General features: G+C 50.4%; 6 non-coding genes across 6 annotated transcripts; 1 reads left to right on the forward strand and 5 right to left on the reverse strand.

The window, feature by feature from the left end:
• Window positions 1–1,315: 1,315 nt before the first annotated feature.
• trnat-agu (transfer RNA threonine (anticodon AGU)) lies at window positions 1,316–1,388 on the reverse strand. The gene has a single exon. It is a non-coding gene; the product is annotated as a tRNA-Thr (tRNA).
• Window positions 1,389–2,377: 989 nt separating this feature from the next.
• Window positions 2,378–2,450, reverse strand: trnat-ugu (transfer RNA threonine (anticodon UGU)). The gene has a single exon. It is a non-coding gene; the product is annotated as a tRNA-Thr (tRNA).
• Window positions 2,451–5,196: 2,746 nt separating this feature from the next.
• Window positions 5,197–5,269, reverse strand: trnat-agu (transfer RNA threonine (anticodon AGU)). The gene has a single exon. It is a non-coding gene; the product is annotated as a tRNA-Thr (tRNA).
• A 5,288-nt stretch (window positions 5,270–10,557) lies between these two features.
• Window positions 10,558–10,630, reverse strand: trnat-agu (transfer RNA threonine (anticodon AGU)). The gene has a single exon. It is a non-coding gene; the product is annotated as a tRNA-Thr (tRNA).
• A 502-nt stretch (window positions 10,631–11,132) lies between these two features.
• On the forward strand, window positions 11,133–11,205 carry trnai-aau (transfer RNA isoleucine (anticodon AAU)). The gene has a single exon. It is a non-coding gene; the product is annotated as a tRNA-Ile (tRNA).
• Window positions 11,206–21,532: 10,327 nt separating this feature from the next.
• On the reverse strand, window positions 21,533–21,605 carry trnat-agu (transfer RNA threonine (anticodon AGU)). Its single transcript has one exon. It is a non-coding gene; the product is annotated as a tRNA-Thr (tRNA).
• Window positions 21,606–23,163: the final 1,558 nt, after the last annotated feature.

Below are 23,163 nucleotides of genomic sequence, written 5' to 3' on the forward strand. Positions count from 1 at the left end.
ACCTCTTGGCGGCGACGGAAGAGGCTCCAGGTCGACCAAGCGGAGCGGGGCTCCGGCCGAAACCATCCGAATGTGTCTTCCCGACGCCAGAGGCGGGAATCCCCGGGGAGGAAGATGGCGGCAGTCGAGAGAAGCGTCCAGACCACGGGTCGAGAGAAACGTCCAGACCACGGGATGTGGCCGCAACGGAACAGAGGCATGTGTTGGCCAGCGAGGAAGGCCACTGGGTTTGGGGCAAAGGTAAAGGGGGGGGGCCGCTGAGAAGACCAGGAACCCACTATGTTCCAATAAGTTGTTTGCACTGTGGAACCCATGTGAGCGTTCTTTCGCGGCCAATGGTGTACTATCATATGGGGTCGGGGGTACGTTAAAACAAGCCAAAGTAGCGGGCAAACAACAACCGGTCGTATATGTATCTGACAAAGTACTTGTAGCAAGTGATGTGTTATCACATTACCGCCTGCTCACGGCGAACCGCCAGACGGGAGTGTTGCAGCTTATCCGTCGCAAAGACGTAATGCTCATCCCATCAGATTGCCCCCCCCCCGTGTGGGACAAACCCTGCAACGTGTTACAAAGAAAGGCAGGGAGGCTACACACAGTCGGTGGTGCGGGAACCTCCGTACTACGTCCCAGGATCCACGGGGGACCACACGGCCTCCCGCTACCACTGAAAGTCTCAGGGCCGTATCGGCCCATCCTGGGCTCTCCAGGCCTTAGGGTCAGCGACAATAGTCCGCAGCGGGCAGCCCAGATCACCAAGCCGAGCTCCACACGTGTCGCGGTAGACTCCCTACAGACCCCGGCTGTCCCGGGTTGCTACGCAGTCACCGGACAGAGTCGCTCAGGACCGAGCCTTCCGCCTGCTATCAGCAGAGAATGCACCATGATCGTACGGCCCCCCTCCACACCACATCAGAATAAGTGACGTGGACAATATTCAGGGCCCCCAGATGGGGCCGAGAGCACTGTGTGAGACAAAGAGGGGAATGGAGTGTGTGTGTGTGTGTGATGAAAATGGAGTGTTTGGTTGTGAAACCATGTACTGAGCAAACGCAGAAAGCGTTTGGACCAGACCAGACTGCAAACTATCGATAAGCAGGCCACCATTGTGAAAGGACCTGGCCACGTCTGTCCCATCACACCAGGCACTCGGCCGGGCAGCAACGTTCCGACCAACTCACCCAGGCCAGGAATTCAAATCAGGTGATCGACCCGGGGACACAGGGCGTCATATCGCCTCAACTTGCACATAACTGGTGCATAAGCCTTTGGAGGGTGGACAGTGAATTTAATAAATAAGCTGATCTTGAATAGGCCCCAGTGAGATTTGAACTCACGACCCCTGGTTTACTAGACCAGTGCTCTAACCCCTGAGCTATGGAGCCACCTGCTCTGGGAAAGACAGGGGAAGGAGCAGGAAAGAGAGGGGAAGGGAAAAGATAGAGTGGAAGGAGTGAGAGAGAGGGGGAAGGGGAGACAGAGAAGGAAGGAGTGAGAGAGAGGGGGACGGAGGGGGAAGAGGAAGAGAGGGAGGGAAAGGAGTGAGAGGGGGAAAGGGGAGAGAGAGTGTGGAAGGGAGGGAGAGAGTGTGGAAAGGAGGGAGAGAGTAGAAGGATTGAGAGGGGGAGGGGGGGGGAGGGGAGGGGAAGAGAGGGGATGAGTGAGAGAGAGAGAGGGGAAGTGGAGAGAGAGTGGAAGGAGTGAGAGAGGGGGAAGGGGAGACATGGAGGAAGAGAGAGAAGGGAAGGGGAGAGAGAGAGGGGGAGAGGAGAGAGATGGGGAGAGGAGAGATGGGAACGAGAAAGAGAGGGAGAAGGGGAGAATCTGAAAAGAAAGGGAAAAGGGAGAGACAGAGGAGGTAGGGGAGGAGAGAGAGGGGAGGGGAGAGGGAAAGGGAGAGTGAAAAGGGGAAGAGAGGGTGGAGAGAGTGGGTAGGGGAATGAGGGGGAGGGGAGAGAGAGGGAAGATAGAGGAGGAAGGAGAGAGAGGGAAGGAGTGCGCGGTGAATGAAAGTGAGAGAGAAGGGGAGAGAGGGGAAGTGGAGAGCGAGAAAAGGGAAGGGTTAGAGAGAGGCGGGAAGGGGAAGGTGATCGTGGAGGAGTTGGAAAGAGAAGTGAAGGGGAAAGGGAGAGAGAAAGAGGGGCGAGGGGAAAGAGAGGGGACGGAGAGAGAGAGAGTGAAAGGATGGGGGAGAGAGGGGGAGGGGAGTCTGTGAGGGACGGGGAAAGCTCAATTGCGGGAAAAAGATGCAGAACGGGAAGGGAGAGCGATATTACTGGAGACAAAAGGAGATTGTTGCTCCAGGGTCAAGCTCAAAGTTGTTTAATAGCCTTGTTAATTGAGGGTGAATTTAAATATTGAGTTAACTTTGAGGAAGCCCCATTGAGATTTGAACTCACGACCGCTGGTTTACAAGACCAGTGCTCTCACCCCTGAGCTATGGAGCCTCCTATTTGAGGCGTTACAGGGGAAGGAACAGGAAAGAGAGGGGAAGGGAAAAGAGAGCGTGGAAGGAGTGAGAGAGATGGGGAAGGGGAAAGAGAGGAAGGGGAGAGAGAGGGAGACGGAGTGAGAGAGAGAGGAATGGGAGAGAAGGAGAGGGGGAGGGGAGAGACGGGAAGGGGAGAGAGATGGGAAGACGAGAGAGGGAGGAGGCAGGGGAGAGAGAAAGGAAGGGGAGACAGAGAGGGCGAAGGGGAGAATCGGAAAAGAATGGTAAAGAGAGAGAGTGGAGGGAGGGGAGGGACGAGAGTGGAAGGGGACAGGGAGAGTTAAAGGGAGAGTGAAAAAGCAGAGGGGGAAGGGGAGAGAGGGGGGAGAGAGGGGGAGGGGAGAGAGAGGCAAGATAGAGGAGGGAGGAGAGAGAGGGGAAGGAGTGGGGGGAGAATGACAGTAGAGAGGAAAGGGGAGAGAGAGAGAGGGAGGGGAAGGGGAGTGAGCGAGGAGAATGGTAATGTGGGAGGGGAAGGGGAGAGAGAGCGGTGGAGAGGGAAAGAGCGGGGTTGAAGAGAGAGATTTAAGGGGGGGAGAGAGAGGGGAAGGACTGAGAGAGGGAAGGGGAGAGAGAAGAATAGATGGTTCTGTTGTGTATCTGTAAAGCATGCACTCCCATCTTCCACCACCAGGGAGCACATCCCCTGAAGTCCCAAGGGATCCCAGCATCCCTTGGGAGCACTGTATATAAGCCGGGCCCTAAGGCCTGTTCCTCACTCTGGAGTGTCTTCATAAAGACTGAGGTCACTGTTACTTTAACCTCCCTGTGTGCAGTCTCATCTGTATTAGGAACACAACAGATTCATTCTCTGGTTACCAACCAGTAACTGGTGGGGTGCCGCAGGGATCAGTGCTGGGACCCCAACTATTTACAATCTATATTAACGACTTGGAAGAAGGGACTGAGTGTAACGTAGACAAGTTTGCTGACGATACAAAGATGGGAGGAAAAGCAATGTGTGAGGAGGACACAAAAAATCTGCAAAAGGACATAGACAGGCTAAGTGAGTGGGCAAAATTTGTCAGATGGAGTATAATGTTGGAAAGTGTGAGGTCATGCACTTGGGCAGAAAAAAATCAAAGGGCAAGTTATTATTTAAATGGAGAACGATCGCAAAGTGCCGCAGTACAGCGGGACCTGGGGGTACTTGTGCATGAAACACAAAAGGTTAGTATGCAGGTACAGCAAGTGATCAGGAAGGCCAATGGTATCTTGGCCTTTATTGCAAAGGGGATGGAGTATAAAAGCAGGAAAGTCTTGTTACAGTTATACAGGGTATTGGTGAGGCCACACCTGGAATACTGCGTGCAGTTTTGGTTTCCATATTTACGAAAGGATATACTTGCTTTGGAGGCAGTTCAGAGAAGGTTCACTCGGTTGATTCCGGGGATGAGGGGGGTTGACTTATGAGGGAAGGTTGAGGAGGTTGGGCCTCTACTCATTGGAATTCAGAAGAATGAGAGGTGATTTATCGAAACGTATAAGATTATGAGGGGGCTTGACAAGGTGGATGCAGAGAGGATGTTTCCACTGATGGGGGAGACTAGAACTAGGGGGCATGGTCTTAGAATAAGGGGCCGCCCATTTAAAACTGAGATGAGGAGGAATTTCTTCTCTCAGAGGGTTGTAAATCTGTGGAATTCGCTGCCTCAGAGAGCTGTGGAAGCCGGGACATTGAATATATTTAAGACAGAGATAGACAGTTTCTTAACCGATAAGGGGATAAGGGGGCGGGCAGGGAAGTGGAGCTGAGTCCATGATGGTATTAAATGGTGGAGTAGGCTCGATGGGCCGTATGACCTACTCCTGCTCCTATTTCTTATGTTCTTATGTTTTTATCGTAGAATCTGAAAAGAAAGGGAGAAGAGACACAGAGAGTGGGAAGGGGAGAGAGGGGGAGGGGAGAGGGTGAGAGAGGGGAATGAGTGAGAGACTGGGAAAAAGAGGTTACAATGGGAAGGGAGAAGAGAATACAAGGAGCCTGTTGTTTCAGGATCGGTCTCTGAGCTGTTCAATTTTTATAATTAAAGTCCTTGTTAATTGACAGTGAACTTAAATACTGAGCTAATTTTGAGTAGGCCCCAGTGAGAGTTGAACCCACGACCCCAGGTTTAACTAGACCAGTGCTCTAACCCCTGAGCTATGGAGCCACCTGTTTTGTGAAAAGACAAGGGGAAGGAGCAGGAAAGGGAGGGGAAGGGAAACGAGAGAATGGAAGAAGTGAGAGAGAGGGGGAAGGGGAGAGTAAGAGATGGAAGGGGAGAGGGGGGAAGGGGAGAGAGATGGGAAGGCAAGAAAGGGAGGAGGCAAGGGAGAGAGAAAGGAAGGGGAGAGAGAGGGAGAACGGGAGATTCTGAAAAGAAAGGGAAAAGAGAGCGAGAGAGGAAGGAGGGGAGGGAGGGAAGTGGAGAGTGAAAAGGCGAGGGGAAGGGGAGAGAGGGTGGAGCGACTGGGTTGGCGAAAGAGACAGAATGAGAGAGTGGATAGCTGAGAGAGAGGGTGAGGCGATGGAGGGGGGAGAGGGGAATGAGTGAGAGCTGGGAAAGCGAGATCGTGGGAAAAAGATGCAGAACAGGTTGTGATGGGGAAGAGAGAGACAGGAGTCTGTTGTTCCAGGGCTAGTCTCAGAGCTGTTTAATATTTATAATTAAACCCCTTGTTAATTGACAGTGAATTTTAATACTGAGCTAATTTTGAGTAGGCCCCAGTGAGATTTGAACCCACGACCCCTGTTTTACTAGACCAGTGCTCTAACCCCTGAGCTATGGAACCACCTGCCCTGGGCTGTGGGTCATTCCCCAGTTAGTGCTGTGTGTTTGAAGAATGAGGAGGGGTCAGTGAAACGCTCAGATTGTGTCTCATCCCCCAGACTCCTGCCTCCGTCTCTTCAATATTCGCCTCTCAACATCGATATATCGGGTCTTTCACGTAGTAAAACATCCCAAGGCAACTCAGTCACACTCTGTCCCAATCTCTCTGTCACTCTGTCTCTTTCTCTCTCTGTCTCTCTATCACTTTCTCTCTGTCTCTCTATCACTTTCTTTCTGTCGCTCACTGTGCCTCGAGCCGGAAGGGGTTCGAGAGGGGGAAGGGGAGAGAGAGAGAGAAAGAGATGGAGAGAGAGAGGAGCATGTCAGTAGTTGTTATTACATCGGTAGTCCACTAGGTGGGGCTCTATTAGAGGAAGAGAGAGGGAAGGGGAGAGTGAGGGGAAGGAGTGAGAGAGAGGGAAGGGGAAAGTGAGGGGAAGGAGTGAGAGAGAGGGAAGGGGAGAGTGAGGGGAAGGAGTGAGAGAGAGGGAAGGGGAGAGTGAGGGGAAGGAGTGAGAGAGAGGGAAGGGGAAAGTGAGGGGAAGGAAACATAGAAACATAGAAAATAGGTGCAGGAGCAGGCCATTCAGCCCTTCTAGCCCGCACCGCCATTCAATGAGTTCATGGCTGAACATGAAACTTCAGTACCCCCTTCCTGCTTTCTCGCCATAACCCTTGATCCCCCGAGTAGTAAGGACTTCATCTAACTCCCTTTTGAATATATTTAGTGAATTGGCCTCAACTACTTTCTGTGGTAGAGAATTCCACAGGTTCACCACTCTCTGGGTGAAGAAGTTTCTCCTCATCTCGGTCCTAAATGGCTTACCCCTTATCCTCAGACTGTGACCCCTGGTTCTGGACCTCCCCAACATTGGGAACATTCTTTCTGCATCTAACCTGTCTAAACCCGTCAGAATTTTAAACGTTTCTATGAGGTCCCCTCTCATTCTTCTGAACTCCAGTGAATACAAGCCCAATTGATCCAATCTTTCTTGATAGGTCAGTCCCGCCATCCCGGGAATCAGTCTGGTGAACCTTCGCTGCACTCCCTCAATAGCAAGAATGTCCTTCCTCAAGTTAGGGGACCAAAACTGTACACAATACTCCAGGTGTGGCCTCACCAAGGCCCTGTACAACTGTAGCAACACCTCCCTGCCCCTGTATTCAAATCCCCTCGCTATGAAGGCCAACATGCCATTTGCTTTCTTAACCGCCTGCTGTACCTGCATGCCAACCTTCAATGACTGATGTACCATGACACCCAGGTCTCGTTGCACCTTCCCTTTTCCTAATCTGTCACCATTCAGATAATAGTCTGTCTCTCTGTTTTTACCACCAAAGTGGATAACCTCACATTTATCCACATTATACTTCATCTGCCATGCATTTGCCCACTCACCTAACCTATCCAAGTCACTCTGCAGCCTAATAGCATCCTCCTCGCAGCTCACACTGCCACCCAACTTAGTATCATCCGCAAATTTGGAGATACTGCATTTAATCCCCTCGTCTAAATCATTAATGTACAATGTAAACAGCTGGGGCCCCAGCACAGAACCTTGCGGCACTCCACTAGTCACTGCCTGCCATTCTGAAAAGTACCCGTTTACTCCTACTCTTTGCTTCCTGTCTGACAACCAGTTCTCAATCCACGTCAGCACACTACCCCCAATCCCATGTGCTTTAACTTTGCACATTAATCTCTTGTGTGGGACCTTGTCGAAAGCCTTCTGAAAGTCCAAATATACCACATCAACTGGTTCTCCTTTGTCCACTTTACTGGAAACATCCTCAAAAAATTCCAGAAGATTTGTCAAGCATGATTTCCCTTTCACAAATCCATGCTGACTTCGACCTATCATGTCACCATTTTCCAGATGCACTGCTATGACATCCTTAATAATTGATTCCATCATTTTACCCACTACTGAGGTCAGGCTGACCGGTCTATAATTCCCTGTTTTCTCTCTCCCTCCTTTTTTAAAAAGTGGGGTTACATTGGCTACCCTCCACTCCATAGGAACTGATCCAGATTCAATGGAATGTTGGAAAATGACTGTCAATGCATCCGCTATTTCCAAGGCCACCTCCTTAAGTACTCTAGGATGCAGGCCATCAGGCCCTGGGGATTTATCGGCCTTCAATCCCATCAATTTCCCCAACACAATTTCCCGACTAATAAAGATTTCCCTCAGTTCCTCTTCCTTACTAGACCCTCTGACCCCTTTTATATCCGGAAGGTTGTTTGTATCCTCCTTAGTGAATACCGAACCAAAGTACTTGTTCAATTGATCCGCCATTTCTTTGTTCCCCGTTATGACTTCCCCTGATTCTGACTGCAGGGGACCTACGTTTGTCTTCACCAACCTTTTTCTCTTTACATACCTATAGAAACTTTTGCAATCCGCCTTAATGTTCCCTGCAAGCTTCTTCTCGTACTCCATTTTCCCTGTCCTAATCAAACCCTTTGTCCTCCTCTGCTGAGTTCTAAATTTCTCCCAGTCCCCAGGTTCGCTGCTATTTCTGGCCAATTTGTATGCCACTTCCTTGGCTTTAATACTATCCCTGATTTCCCTAGATAGCCACGGTTGAGCCACCTTCCCCTTTTTATTTTTACGCCAGACAGGAATGTACAATTGTTGTACTTCATCCATGCGGTCTCTAAATGTCTGCCATTGCCCATCCACAGTCAACCCCCTAAGTATCATTCGCCAATCTATCCTAGCCAATTCACGCCTCATACCTTCAAAGTTACCCTTCTTTAAGTTCTGGACCATGGTCTCTGAAATTACTGTTTCATTCTCCATCCTAATGCAGAATTCCACCATATTATGGTCACTCTTCTCCAAGGGGCCTCGCACAATGAGATTGCTAATTAATCCTCTCTCATTACACAACACCCAGTCTAAGATGGCCTCCCCCCTAGTTGGTTCCTCAACATATTGGTCTAGAAAACCATCCCTTATGCACTCCAGGAAATCCTCCTCCACCGTATTGCTTCCAGTTTGGCTAGCCCAATCTATGTGCATATTAAAGTCACCCATTATAACTGCTGCACCTTTATTGCATGCACCCCTAATTTCCTGTTTGATGCCCTCCCCAACATCCCTACTACTGTTTGGAGGTCTGTACACAACTCCTACTAACGTTTTTTGCCCTTTGGTGTTCTGCAGCTCTACCCATATAGATTCCACATCATCCAAGCTAATGTCTTTCCTAACTATTGCATTAATCTCCTCTTTAACCAGCAATGCTACCCCACCTCCTTTTCCTTTTATTCTATCCTTCCTGAATGTTGAATACCCCTGAATGTTGAGTTCCCAGCCCTGATCATCCTGGAGCCACGTCTGAGAGAGAGGGAAGGGGAGAGTGAGGGGAAGGAGTGAGAGAGAGGGAAGGGTGAGTAAGGAGAAGGAGTGAGAGAGAGGGAAGGGGAGAGTGAGGGGAAGGAGTGAGAGAGAGTGAAGCAAAGAGTGAGGGGAAGGAGTGAGAGAGAGAGTGAGGGGAAGGAGTGAGAGAGAGACAGAGAAGAGGAGAGTGAGGGGAAGGAGTGAGAGAGAGGGAAGGGGAGAGTGAGGGGAAGGAGTGAGAGAGACGGGGAGAGTGAGGGGAAGGAGTGAGAGAGAGACGGGGAAGAGGAGAGACAGAGGGAACACCAACAATAATGTGTATTTATATAGCGCCTTTAACGTAGTGAAACGTCCCAAGGTGCTCCACAGGAGGATTATGGGATAAAAATTTGACACCGAGCCACAAAAGTAGAAATTAGGGCAGGTGAAGAGGTCGGTTTTAAGGACTGTCTTGAAGGAGGAAAGAGAGGTAGAGAGGTGGAGAGGTTTAGGGAGGGAGTTCCAGAGCTTGGGGCCCAGGCAACAGAAGGCACGGCCACCGATGGTGGAGCGATTATAATCAGGGATGGTCAGATGGCAGAATTAGAGGAGTGCAGACATAAGGACATAAGAATTAGGAACAGGAGTAGGCCATCTAGCCCCTTGAGCCTGCTCCGCCATTCAATGATTGTGGGGTTACAGAGATAGGGAGGGATGTAGGAGCTGGAGGAGGTTACAGAGATAGGGAGGGTTGTGAGAAGTTACAGAGATAGGGAGGGTTGTGGGGCTGGAGGAGGTTACAGAGATAGGGAGGGGTGTAGGGGCTGGAGGAGATTACAGAGATAGGGAGGGGTGTAGGGGCTGGAGGAGGTTACAGAGATAGGGAGGGGTGTAGGGGCTGGAGGAGATTACAGAGATAGGGAGGGGTGTGGGGCTGGAGGAGATTACAGAGATAGGGAGGGGTGTAGGGGCTGGAGGAGGTTACAGAGATAGGGAGGGGTGTGGGGCTGGAGGAGATTACAGAAATAGGGAGGGGTGTAGGGGCTGGAGGAGGTTACAGAGATAGGGAGGGGTGTAGGGGCTGGAGGAGGTTACAGAGATAGGGAGGGGTGTAGGGGCTGGAGGAGATTACAGAGATAGGGAGGGGTGTGGGGCTGGAGGAGATTACAGAGATAGGGAGGGGTGTAGGGGCTGGAGGAGATTACAGAGATAGTGAGGGGTGTAGGGGCTGGAGGAGATTACAGAGATAGGGAGGGGTGTGGGGCTGGAGGAGATTACAGAGATAGGGAGGGGTGTAGGGGCTGGAGGAGATTACAGAGATAGTGAGGGGTGTAGGGGCTGGAGGAGATTACAGAGATAGGGAGTAGTGAGGGGCCATGGAGGGATTTGTAAACAAGGATGAGAATTTTGGAATCGAGGCATTGCTTAACCGGGAGCCAATGTAGGGCAGCGAGCACAGGGGGAGATGGGTGAGCGGGACTCGGTTCGAGTTAGGACACGGGGTCAGCGAGTACAGGGGGTGATGGGTGAGTGGGACTCGGTACGAGTTAGGACACGGGGCAGTGAGCACAGGGGGTGATGGGTGAGCGGGACTCGGTGCGAGTTAGGACACGGGGCAGCCGAGTTTTGGATCACCTCTAGTTGAAATTGGGTAGAATGTAGAAAGAAGTGTGAGAGAGGGGGAAGGGGAGAGGATGGGGAGAGGTAATGATTGTGGCGAGGGAGGGGCGAGGGAAATGAGTGAGAGACGGGGAAAGCGAGAAAAATATGTAGAACGGGTTGTGATGGGGAGATTTGGAAGGGGAGAGAGAGTAGAAGAGGGTAGCCTGTTGTCTCAGGAACAGTCTTGGAGCTGTTTAATATTTATAATTAAATTCCTTGTTAGTTGACATTGAATTTAAATACTGAGCTAATTTTGAGTCAGCCCCAGTGAGATTTGAACCCACGACCCCTGGTTTACTAGACCAGTGCTCTAACCCCTGAGCTATGGAACCACCTGCCCTGGGCTGTGGGTCATTCCCCAGTTAGTGCTGTGTGTGTGAAGAATGAGGAGGGGTCAGTGAAACGCTCAGATTGTGTCTCATCCCCCAGACTCCCTCTCTCCTTTCCCTTCTGACTTTCCCCTTCCCCCACTCTAACCCCTTCCGGCTCGAGAGACAGTGAGCGACAGAGAGAAAGTGATAGAGAGACAGAGAGAGAGAATGAGTGAGATTGTGAGAGAGACAGAGAGAGAGTGAGAGATAGAGAGACAGAGAGACAGAGAGACTGAGAATGATACACAGAGAGAGACAGAGAGATTGAGGCAGAGTGTGACTGAGTTGCCTTGGGATGTTTTACGACATGAAAGACCCGATATATCGATGTTGAGAAGTGAATATTGAAGAGACGGAGGCAGGAGTCTGGGGGATGAGACACAATCTGAGCGTTTCACTGACCCCTCCTCATTCTTCAAACACACAGCACTAACTGGGGAATGACCCACAGCCAAGGGCAGGTGGTTCCATAGCTCAGGGGTTAGAGCACTGGTCTAATAAACCAGGGGTCGTGGGTTCAAATCTCACTGGGGCCTACTCAAAATTAGTTCAGTATTTAAATTCACTGTCAATTAACAAGGGATGTAATTATAAATATTAAACAGTTCCCAGACTGACCCTGGAACTACAAGCACTGTCTTGTCCACATTAAAAGATTACCACATTTAGATTGTACTTGAAGTGCTGTGACCTGCAGATATACAGACCAAAAGCTAGAAAGTGGGATTAGGCTTGGTCGGTGGGTGTGGATACAGTGGGCCAAAATGGGTTTCTGCATTATTCCCTTCTCACTCAATCTCTCGACCTGACTCTCTGTCTGTCTCAAACATCATCATCACAGGCAGTCCCTGGGAATGGAGGAGAACTTTCTTCCACTTGAAAACTGAGTCCCCATTTATCCATCCTGTTTGTTGCATCCTCAATGAATCCCAATAAATTAGTCAAACATGACTTCCCCTTCATCAATCCATGCTGACTCTGCCTGACCGAATCATGCTTTTCCCAATGGCCTGCTCCGAAAGGAGTGAGAGAGAGGGGGAATCTGTCGGAAAGGGAATGCTTCCATTACCATAACTAAATCTGCGGGCTGTGTCATCTCCACCCCGGTGGTGGGCAATGTTAGCCTACTGAGAGCATCGGCACAGTTTTCTGTGCCTGGCCTGTGGCGGATGGTGTAGTTGTATGTGGACAACGTGAGCGCCCATCTCTGGATACGGGCCGATGCAGTCGAATTTATCCCCTAATTTTCAGAAAGGAGGGATATAAGCGACTTATGGTCGATTTCCATTTCGAATTTGAGCCCGAACAGATATTGATGCATTTTCTTTACCCCGTAAACACACGCTAATGCTTCTCTCTCGATCATACTGTAGGTCCTCTCGGCCTTGGACAGACTTCTGGTTGCATAAGCAACCGGTTGCAATTTCCCAAATTCATTAGCTTGTTACAATACACACCCGACCCCGTACGACGACGCATCACATGCTCGTACCAAACGTTTACATGGATCGTACAACACAAGCAATTTGTTTGAACATGACAGCTTCCTAGCTTTCTCAAAGGCATTTTCTTGGCTTTTACCCCAGACCCATTCATCTCCCTTACGCAGTGGAGGGTGCAGGGGTTCTAACAATGTGCCAAGACCCGGTAAGAAGTTACCAACATAGTTCAGGAGTCCTAGAAACGACCGCAGCTCCGTCACGTTCCGTGGTCTCGGTGCCTTCTCGATTGCCCCCGTCTTCGAATCGGTGGGCCTGATGCCGTCCGCCGCGATTCTTCTCCCCGGGAACTCCACTTCAGGCACCGGGAAAACGCACTGCGAGCATTTCAGCCCGAGCCCCACACGATTAAGCCGACTAAGGAGCTCCTCCACGTTCTGCAAATGCTCGACGGTGTCCCGACCTGTAACCAAGATGTCGTCCTGGAAGACCACGGTGCACGGGACCCACTTCAGCAAGCTTTCCGTGTTCCTCTGGAATATCGCCGTGGCTGATCGAATCCCAAACGGGCATCTGTTGTAAACGAAAAGACCTTTGTGCGTGTTGAGGCAGGTGAGGCCTTTCGAAGATTCCACCAGCTCCTGCGTCATGTAGGCCGAGGTCAAGGCCGGCTTCGTGAATGTTTTCCCCCACCGCCACCAGCGTGACATATAGGTCATCAGCCTTTGGTAGCGGGTATTGATCCTGCAGCAAGAAACGATTGATAGTTACTTTGTAATCACCACAGATTCTGACGGTGCCGCCCCCCTTGAGGATTGGAACGATCGGACTGGCCCACTCACTGAATTCGATCGGCGAAATGATGTCCTCTCGTTGCAGCCTGTCCAGCTCAATGTCCACACTCTCTCTCATCATGTAAGGTACCGCTCTCACCTTGTGATGGATGGGTCGCGCCCCCGGAATTAAATGGATCTGCACTTTTGCTCCTTGGAACTTCCCGACGCCTGGTTCGAACAGCGAGGGGAACTTGCTTAGGACCTGGGCACATGAGGTGTCGTCGACGGGCGTATCTTTCCCAGCCAGCTCCTGCCGAACAGCGTGGGGCCATCGCCCGGTACCACCCACAGTGGTAAATCGTGCACCGCTCCATCGTAGGAGATCTTTCCGGTAGCACTGCCGATTACGGGAATCAGTTCCTTTGTGTACGTTCTAAGTTTGGTTCGAATGGGAGTCAGGACTGGCCTTGAAGCCTTGTTGCACCACAACTTATCGAAAGTCTTTTTGCTCATTATGGACTGGCTCGCGCCCGTGTCCAGCTCCCTGGACACCGGGAGCCCATTTAATTCAACCTTCAGCATTATCGGGGACACTTTGTGGTAAATGTGTGCACCCCATATACCTCTGCCTCCTCGGTCTGAGGCTCTGGTTCATCGTGTTCCGCCGTGGATCTGTCCTGCTCTGCAACAAGGTGGTTTGCAGGATTAGCAGGGTTTGCAGCTCGCCTGCACATACGTTGGAGGTGTCCCATTGTTCCACAGCCCTTGCAAACGTACCCTTTGAAGCGGCATGAATGGAATCAGTGATCACCCCCGCAGCGCCAACAAGGTGTTAATGGCCTTGTATTCACCACCCTTGATGGCGGACTCTGAGTCATCTGCGGATGTGCAGCTACAGGCGTGTAAGTCCTGCCATGTACATTTCGATTCGAAAACAACGTTACTTTGTTCACAGTACTTGTAGCAGCACTAGTGTGCTGAGAAATTTGTTTGGTATTGTCACTGGTGGCGATAAACGCCTGGGCTATCGCTATGGCTTTACTCAAGGTTGGGGTCTCTACAGTCAAAAGTTTGCAAAGTATTACTTCATGGCCAATGCCAAGTACAATGAAGTCCCTGAGCATATGGTCCAAGTGTCCTTCAATTTCGCACTGTCCTGCAAAGGCGCCTTAGCTCGGTGACATAACTTGCCACTTCCTGGCCTTCAGACCTCTTGTACGTGTAGAACCGATACCTCGCCATCAGAACACTTTCCTTCGGGTTCCGATGCTCCCGGACCAGTGTGCACAACTCATTGTACGACTTGTCTGTGGGTTTCGTTGGAGCGAGCAGGATTGTCATGAGGCCATATGTTGATGGCCCACAAACGGTGAGGAGGATCACCCTTGGTTTGGCAGTGTTCGTTTCTTCTTCCAGCTCGTTGGCCACAAAGTATTGCTCAAGTCGTTCCACGAAGGTTTCCCAATCATCTCCCTCCGAAAATTTCTCCAGGATGCTCACAGTTCTCCGCATTGTTGCATTGGGGTTCGTCATCTGTACCTCGTCGCCTGTTGTTATGTCTTGAAAAAAGTGTCAGACTAGATGCTGCAAGCTCAAAGTAAGTGTGACCGTAGTCCTTTAGTGCAGATCTCAGAGTGCCTCTCCAGCCTGTGTGGCCTCCTTATATACAGGTGCTCCCAAGGGATTGTGGGCTCCCTTTGGACTCCGGGGGATAAGCCCTCTGGTGGTTAGACATGGTAATTACAGGTTTACATACATAACAGAAGGAGTGAGAGAGAGGAGGAAGGGGAGAGAGTGGGGAAGGAGAGAGAGTGGGGAAGGAGTGAGAGAGAGGGGGAAGGGGAAAGAGTGGGGAAGGAGTGAGAGAGGGAGGAAGAGAGAGGGAAAGGGGAGAGAGAGGGGAGGGGAAAGAGAGGGAGGAGAAGGGGAGAGAGTGGGGAAGGGGAGAGAGAGGGAGGAAGAGAGAGGGAAAGGGGAAATAGAGGGAGGGAAAGAAGAGATAGAGGGAGGGGACGGGGAGAGAGAGAGAGTGGAAGGGGGAGCGAGTGGGGAAGGTGTGAGTGAGGGAAGGGGAGAGAGGGGGAAGGAGAGAGGGTGAGGTGAGGGAAGGGGAAGGAGGGAGAGGGGAATGAGTGAGAGACGGGGAAAACGAGATAGCGGGAAAGGGAGAGAGGGGTAAAAAGATGTAGAACGGGTCGTGATGGGGAAGGGAGAGAGGAATTTGGAAGGGGAGAGAGTGTGTAAGAGAGACGAGAAGAGGAGAGAGGAAAGGGAGAGAGAAAAGTGAAGGAGTGAGAGAGAGGGGGGAAGGAGCGAGAGAGAGGGTAACGAGTGTGTAAGAGCGGGAAGGGGAGAGAGAGAGGGAGGAGAAAGGGGAGAAGGCAGAGGGTGAGAGAGGGGAATGAGTGAGAGATGGGGAAAACAAGATAAAAATGTAGAACAGGTTGTGTAGATGGGGAGGGCAGAGAAAGATTTGGAGCCTCTGCCTCCTCGGTCTGAGGCCCTGGTTCATCGTGTTCCACCGTGGATCTGTCCTCCTCTGCAACATGATGGTTTGCAGGATTAGCAGGGTTTGCAGCTCGCCTGCACATACGTTGGAGGTGTCCCATTGGTACACAGCCCTTGCAAACGTATCCTTTGAAGCAGCATGAATGGAATCGATGATCACCAAGACCACCACAACCTCTGTCGTCGAGCTACAGTACGCGGACGACGCCTGAATCTGCGCACATTCAGAGGCTGAACTCCAGGATATAGTCAACGTATTTACTGAGGCGTACGAGAGCTCGGGCCTTACACTAAACATCCGTGAGACAAAGGTCCTCCACCAGACTGTCCTCGCCGCACAGCACTGCCCCCCAGTCATCAAGATCCACGCGTGGCCCTGGACAACGTGGACCTTTCCCCATACCTCGGGAGCCTCCTATCAACAAGGGCAGACATTGACCACCAGATCCAACACCGCCTCCAGTGCGTCAGTGCAGCCTTCGGCCGCCTGAGGAAAAGAGTGTTTGAAGACCAGGCCCTCAAACCTACCACCCAGCTCATGGTCTACAGGGCTGTAGTAATAGCCGCCCTCCTGTATGGCTCAGAGACATGGACCATGTACAGTGGACAGCTCAAGTCGCTGGAGAAATACCACCAACGATGTCTCCGCAAGATCCTACAAATGCTGGTAAATATTTTCTGCACCCTCTCTAACAGGCTCGAGGGGCCGAATGGCAGAGACAGAGAGAGACAGAAAGAGAGAGAGAGAGACGAAAAGGGCAGAGAGAGAGACAGAGCGACTGGCAATGAGAGGGGGGGAAATAGAAAGTGAGAATGAAGGGAAAGGCAGAAGCGGAGAGATGGAGAGAAGAATAAAGGAGTGAGAAAGATTGGTGAAGGGGGCAAATAGGAGTCTGTTGTTTCTGGGTTGGTTGCAGAGCTGTTTAATATTTATTATTAAGACTCTTGTTAATTGACAGTGAGTTTAAATACTGAGCTAATTTTGAGTAGGCCCCACTGAGATTTAAACTCACAATCCCTGGTTTACCAAACCAGGGCTTTAACCCCTGAGCTTTGGAGCTACCTGTTTTGGCATGTGGGTCATTCCCCAGTTAGTGCTGTGTATCAATCTCTGTTTTGTTCTATCTGTCTGTCTGTCTGTCTATCTATCTATCGATCTATCTATCTATCTATCTATCTGTCTATCTATCTGTCTGTCTGTCTATCTGTCTATCTATCTATCTCTCTGTCTGTCTGTCTATCTATCTATCTGTCTATCTATCTATCTATCTATCTATCTCTCTATCTATCTATCTATCTGTCTATCTATCTGTCTATCTATCTTTCTGTCTGTCTATCGATCTATCTATCTATCTATCTATCTATCTCTCTATCTATCTATCTATCTGTCTATCTATCTGTCTATCTATCTATCTGTCTGTCTATCTATCTATCTATCTATCTATCTATCTCTCTATCTATCTATCGATCTGTCTATCTATCTGTCTATCTATCTATCTGTCTGTCTATCGATCTATCTATCTATCTATCTATCCATCTATCTATCAGGGGTCAAACACATCGCTGAGGGATGCATTATGGGTAAAAACCCCAACTGGTTCATTTTCCCCTTCATCACATCCTGGGAATAAAGCAGGAAGTGTGAAATATCGGGTTATATACGGGTGGCTCTGAGACTGGGTGATTCATCCCTGAACAATCATAACAACACAAGAAATAGGAGCAGGAGTGAGAGAGACAGAGAGACAGAGAGACGGAGAGATTGGGACAGAGTGTGACTGAGTTGCCTTGGGATGTTTTACTCCGTGAAAGATATATCGATGTTGAGAAGCGAATATTGAAGAGACGGAGGCAGGAGTCTGGGGGATGAGACACAATCTGAGCGTTTCACTGACCCCTCCTCATTCTTCAAACACACAGCACTAACTGGGGAATGACCCATAGCTCAGGGGTTAGAGCACTGGTCGAGTAAACCAGGGGTCGTGGGTTCAAATCTCACTGGGGCCGACTCAAAATTGCATCATAATTTAAATTCATTGTCAATTAACAGGAGCTTTAACTATAAATATTAAACAGCTCCCAGACTGACCCTGGAACCTTTTTGTCCACGTTAAAAGATGACCATATTGAAAAAGAACTTGAAGTGCTGCAACCCACAGACCTCGAGCTGGAAAGTGGGATGAGGCTGGGTTGCTCTTGGCCGGCCGGTGTGGATACGATGGGCCAAATGGGATTCTGCCTCTCCCTTACTCTTTTTCCTTCTCACTCAATCTCTCAACCTGACTTTCTCTTTCTCTCTCACTCTTTGTCTCTAACATCATCAGCATCGGTGTGATATATTCACAGGGCACAGCACACACAGCTTCCTAACATGGCGCGCAGCTCTCTCGGAAGTCTCCGGAAACCCGCTGAATTCTGTTTATTATTAACTCTGCACTTGCAGTACACAATACGTCCACATCCTCAATGTGGAGCTACAAACATTACAAGCTGACAGACATTGCAAGAGGCAGTCCCTCGGAATCGAGGAAGACTTGCTTCCACTCTTAAAATGAGTTCCCCTTTATCCACCCTGTTGGTTACATCCTCAAAGAATTCCAGCAACTTAGTCAAACATGACTTCCCCTTCATAAATCCATGCTGACTCTGCCTGACCGAATTATGCTTTTCCCAATGGCCTGCTCCTGAAGGAGTGAGAGGAGAGTGGGGGGAGGGGAGAGAGAGAGGGAGAAGGGGAGAGGGGGGGAAGGGGAGAGAGGGGGAAGGGGAGAGAGGGAGAAGGGGGGAGAGAGAGGGGTAAGGGGGGAGAGGGGGAAGGGGAGAGAGAGAGGGGGAAGGGGGGAGAGGTGCAGATCCATTTGCAGACCCCCGAGGCACAGGCCGCTCATCGCGACCACCAGGAGGCGAAGATCAACCGAGCAGCGGTTACAGACGGGGGTACCCAGCACCCGAAGCCGACGACCTCTTGGCGGCGACGGAAGAGGCTCCAGGTCGACCAAGCGGAGTGGGGCTCCGGCCGAAACCATCCGAATGTGTCTTCCCGACGCCAGAGGCGGAAATCCCTGGGGAGGAAGATGGCGGCAGTCGAGAGAAGCGTCCAGATCACGGGTCGAGAGAAACGTCCAGACCACGGGATGTGGCCGCAACGGAACAGAGGCATGTGTTGGCCAGCGAGGAAGGCCACTGGGTTTGGGGCAAAGGTAAAGGGGGGGGCCGCTGAGAAGGCCAGGAACCCACTATGTTCCAATAAGTTGTTTGCACTGTGGAACCCATGTGAGCGTTCTTTCGCGGCCAATGGTGTACTATCATATGGGGTCGGGGGTACGTTAAAACAAGCCAAAGTAGCGGGCAAACAACAACCGGTCGTATATGTATCTGACAAAGTACTTGTAGCAAGTGATGTGTTATCACATTACCGCCTGCTCACGGCGAACCGCCAGACGGGAGTGTTGCAGCTTATCCGTCGCAAAGACGTAATGCTCACCCCATCAGATTGCCCCCCCCACTGTGGGGCAAACCCTGCATCGTGTTACAAAGAAAGGCAGGGAGGCTACACACAGTCGGTGGTGCGGGAACCTCCGTACTACGTCCCAGGATCCACGGGGGACCACACGGCCTCCCGCTACCACTGAAAGTCTCAGGGCCGTATCGGCCCATCCTGGGCTCTCCAGGCCTTAGGGTCAGCGACAATAGTCCGCAGCGGGCAGCCCAGATCACCAAGCCGAGCACCACACGTGTCGCGGTAGACTCCCTACAGACCCCGGCTGTCCCGGGTTGCTACGCAGTCACCGGACAGAGTCGCTCAGGACCGAACCTTCCGCCTGCTATCAGCAGAGAATGCACCACGATCGTACGGCCCCCTCCACACCACATCAGAATAAGTGACGTGGACAATATTCAGGGCCCCCAGATGGGGCCGAGAGCACTGTGTGAGACAAAGAGGGGAATGGAGTGTGTGTGTGTGTGTGATGAAAATGGAGTGTTTGGTTGTGAAACCATGTACTGAGCAAACGCAGAAAGCGTTTGGACCAGACCAGACTGCAAACTATCGATAAGCAGGCCACCATTGTGAAAGGACCTGGCCACGTCTGTCCCATCACACCAGGCACTCGGCCGGGCAGCAACGTTCCGACCAACTCACCCAGGCCAGGAATTCAAATCAGGTGATCGACCCGGGGACACAGGGCGTCATATCGCCTCAACTTGCAAATAACTGGTACATAAGCCTTTGGAGGGGGCGGGGGGGGAGTGATGTTATGTATGCACCTGAACCTCACCAATATGTCAGACTTGCCACTAGGGGGCACACCTGTGGGAGGCCTAAGGGTCACTTGTGAACCCTGGGACAAGCAGGTACATAAGGTGATCCACCATGCTGCTTCCCCACTCTGGGGTCTCAATAAAGAGACCAAGGTCACAATAGTTTCAGCTTACGATACGGTCCCGTGGATTTATTCTGAACATAACAGTGATGGGGAGGGCAGAGAAAAATGCTGTACCTGCATGCCAACTTTCAATGACTGATGTACCATGACACCCAGGTCTCGTTGCACCTCCCCTTTTCCTAATCTGCCGCCATTCAGATAATATTCGCCTTCATGTTTTTGCCACCGAAGTGGATAACCTCACATTTATCCACATTATACTGCATCTGCCATGCATTTGCCCACACACCTAACCTGTCCAAGTCACCCAACACACTTTTAGTGTCCTCCCCACAGCTCACACTGCCACCCAGTTGGAGATATTACACTCAATTCCCTCATCCAAATCATTAATGTATATTGTAAATAGCTGGGGTCCCAGCACTGAGCCCTGCGGCACCCCACTAGTCACTGCCTGCCATTCTGAAAACGACCCATTTATCCCGATTCTTTGCTTCCTGTCTGCCAACCAGTTCTCTATCCACGTCAGTACATTACCCCCAATACCATGTGCTTTAATTTTGCACACCAATCTCTTGTGTGGGACCTTGTCAAAAGCCTTTTGAAAGTCCAAATACACCACATCCACTGGTTCTCCCTTGTCCACTCTACGAGTTACATCCTCAAAAAATTCGAGAAGATTTGTCTGGCATGATTTCCCTTTCATAAACCCATGCTGACTTGGATCGATCCTGTCACTGCTTTCCAAATGTGCTGCTTTTTCATGTTTAATAATTGATTCCATCATTTTCCCCACTACCGATGTCAGGCTAACTGGTCTTTAATTACCCGCTTTCTCTCTCCCTCCTTTTTTAAACAGCGGCATAACATTAGTTACCCTCCAGTCCATAGGAACTGATCCAGAGTCGATAGACTGTTGGAAAATGATCACCAATGCATCCACTATTTTGAGGGCCACTTCCTTAAGTACTCCAGGATGCAGACTATCAGGCCCTGGGGATTTATCAGCCTTCAATCCCATCAATTTCCCGAACACAAGTTCCCACCTAATACGGATATCCTTCAGTTCCCCCTTCTCACTGGACCCTCAGTCCCCTTGTACTTCCGGAAACTTATTTGTGTCTTCCTTCGTGAAGACAGAACCAAAGTATTTGTTTAACTGGTCCGCCATTTCTTTGTTCCCCATTATAAATTCACCTGAATCTGACTGCAAGGGATCTATGTTTGTCGTCACTAATCTTTTTAGAAGCTTTTGCAGTCAGTTTTTATGTTTCCTGCTCGCTTCCTCTCGTTCTCTATTTTCCCCTCTCCTGATCCTGCAAGCTTCCTCTCATACTCTATTTTCCCCCCTCCTGATTGAACCCTTTGTCCTCCTCTGCTGTATTACAAAATTCTCCCAGTCCTCAGGTTTGCTGCTTTTTCTGGCCAATTTATATGCCTCTTCCTTGGATTTAACACTATCCTTCATTTCCCTTGTAAGCCACATTCCCCATTATATTTTTACTCCAGACAGGGATGTGTAATTGTTGGAGTTCATCCATGTGATCTTTCAATGTTTGCCATTGTCAATCCAACATCAACCCTTCAAGGATCACTGGCCAGCCTATTCACATCTCACACCATCAAAGTTATCTTTCCTGAACTTCAAGGCCCTCATCTCTGAATTAACTCTGTCACTCTCCATCTAAATAAAGTATTTGACCCATATTTACAATTAAAGCCCTTGCTAATTTAAATACTGAGTTAATTTTGAGCAGGCCCCAGTGAGATTTGAACCCACAACCTCTGGTTTACTAGACCAGTGCTCTAACCCCTGAGCTATGGAACCACCTGCTCTGGGTTGTGGGTCATTCCCCAGTTAGTGCTGTGTGTTTGAAGAATGAGGAGGGGTCAGTGAAACACTCAGATTGTGTCTCATCCCCCAGACTCCTGCCTCCGTCTCTTCAATATTCGCTTCTCAACATCGATATATCGGGTCTTTCACGTAGTAAAACATCCCAAGGCAACTCAGTCACACTCTGCCCCAATCTCTCTGTCTCTCTCTCTCTCTCTCTCTCTCTCTCTCACTGTCTCTCTCTTTCTGTGTAGAGCGGAGGAAGGGGAGAGAGGGAGAAGGGGAGAATTGTTGAGATGGAGAGGGGGAGAGTCTGATGGGAAAGGGGAGAGCGAGAGCGAGGGAAGGAGAGAAAGTCAGAAGGGAGGGGAGTGGAGACAGGTGAGGGGAGGGAGAAGTAGAGGGAAGATAGAGCGAGGAGGGGAGAAAATGAAAAGGGAGAGAGAAAGGAGTGAGCGAGAGGGGAAGGGGAGAGAGAGCAGAATTGTGAGCGAGGGGGGAAGGAGAGGGAGAGAGGGGGAAGCTGAGAGAGAGGGGGAAGAGGAGAAAGATCAGCAAGGAGAGAGCAGAAGGGGCGAGATAGGTGAAAGGATAGAGAGTGAGGGGAGAGAGGGGAAGGAGTGAGAGACAGGGAAAGAGAGATAGCGGGAGAGAGGGTAAAAAGATGCAGAACGGAATGTGATGGGGAAGGAAGAGAGAGGTTTGGAAGGGGAGAGAGAAGCCTGTTCTTCAAGGGTCGGTCTCAGAGCTGTTTAATATTTATAATTTAAGCCCTTGTTAATTGACAGTGAACTTAAATACTGAGCTCATTTTGAGTAGGCTCTAGTGAGATTTGAACTCACGACCCCTGGTTTATTTAGACCAGTGCTCTAACCCCTGAGCTATGGAGCTACCTGCTTTGAACTAGACAGGGGAAGGAGCAGGAAAGAGATGGGAAGGGAAAAGAGAGAGTGGAAGGAGGGAGAGAGTGGGGAAGGGGAGAGAGGGGGAAGGAGTGAGAGGGAGGGGAAGGGGAGAGAGAGGGGAAGGAGTGAGAGAGACGGGAAGGAGTGAGAGAGAGGGGAAGGAAAGAGGACAAGGCGAGGGAGGGGGAAGGGGGGAGAGGGGAATGTGTGAGCGATGGGGAAAAAAGATGTAGAACGGGTCTTGATGGGGAATAGAGAGAGATTTGGAAAGGGACAGAGAGTCGAGAAGATCCTGTTGTTCTAGGGTCAGTCTCAGAGCTGTTTACTATTTATAATTTAAACCTCTTGTTAATTGATGGTGAATTTAAATGCTGAACTAATTTTGAGTAGGTCAGTGAGATTTGAACCCACAACCCCTGGTTTACAAGACCAGTGCTCTAACCCCTGAGCTATGGAGCCACCTGTAACACCAGCTCCTGTTTACATCTTACTATTGTTAACAAGGAGGTGGGGCCCGAATAATCATTCTCTGTGATTCATCCCTGAACATTGACAGAATCTTACAGCACACAAGGAGGGCCATTCGGCCCATCGTGTCTGTGTCGGCTCTGTGAGAGAGATTAGAGCTTGGAAGTTGTAAAAGGCGT

The sequence above is a fragment of the Pristiophorus japonicus genome, unplaced genomic scaffold (genome assembly GCF_044704955.1).
Source record: "Pristiophorus japonicus isolate sPriJap1 unplaced genomic scaffold, sPriJap1.hap1 HAP1_SCAFFOLD_288, whole genome shotgun sequence".
Classification (NCBI taxonomy): Eukaryota; Metazoa; Chordata; class Chondrichthyes; family Pristiophoridae; genus Pristiophorus; species Pristiophorus japonicus.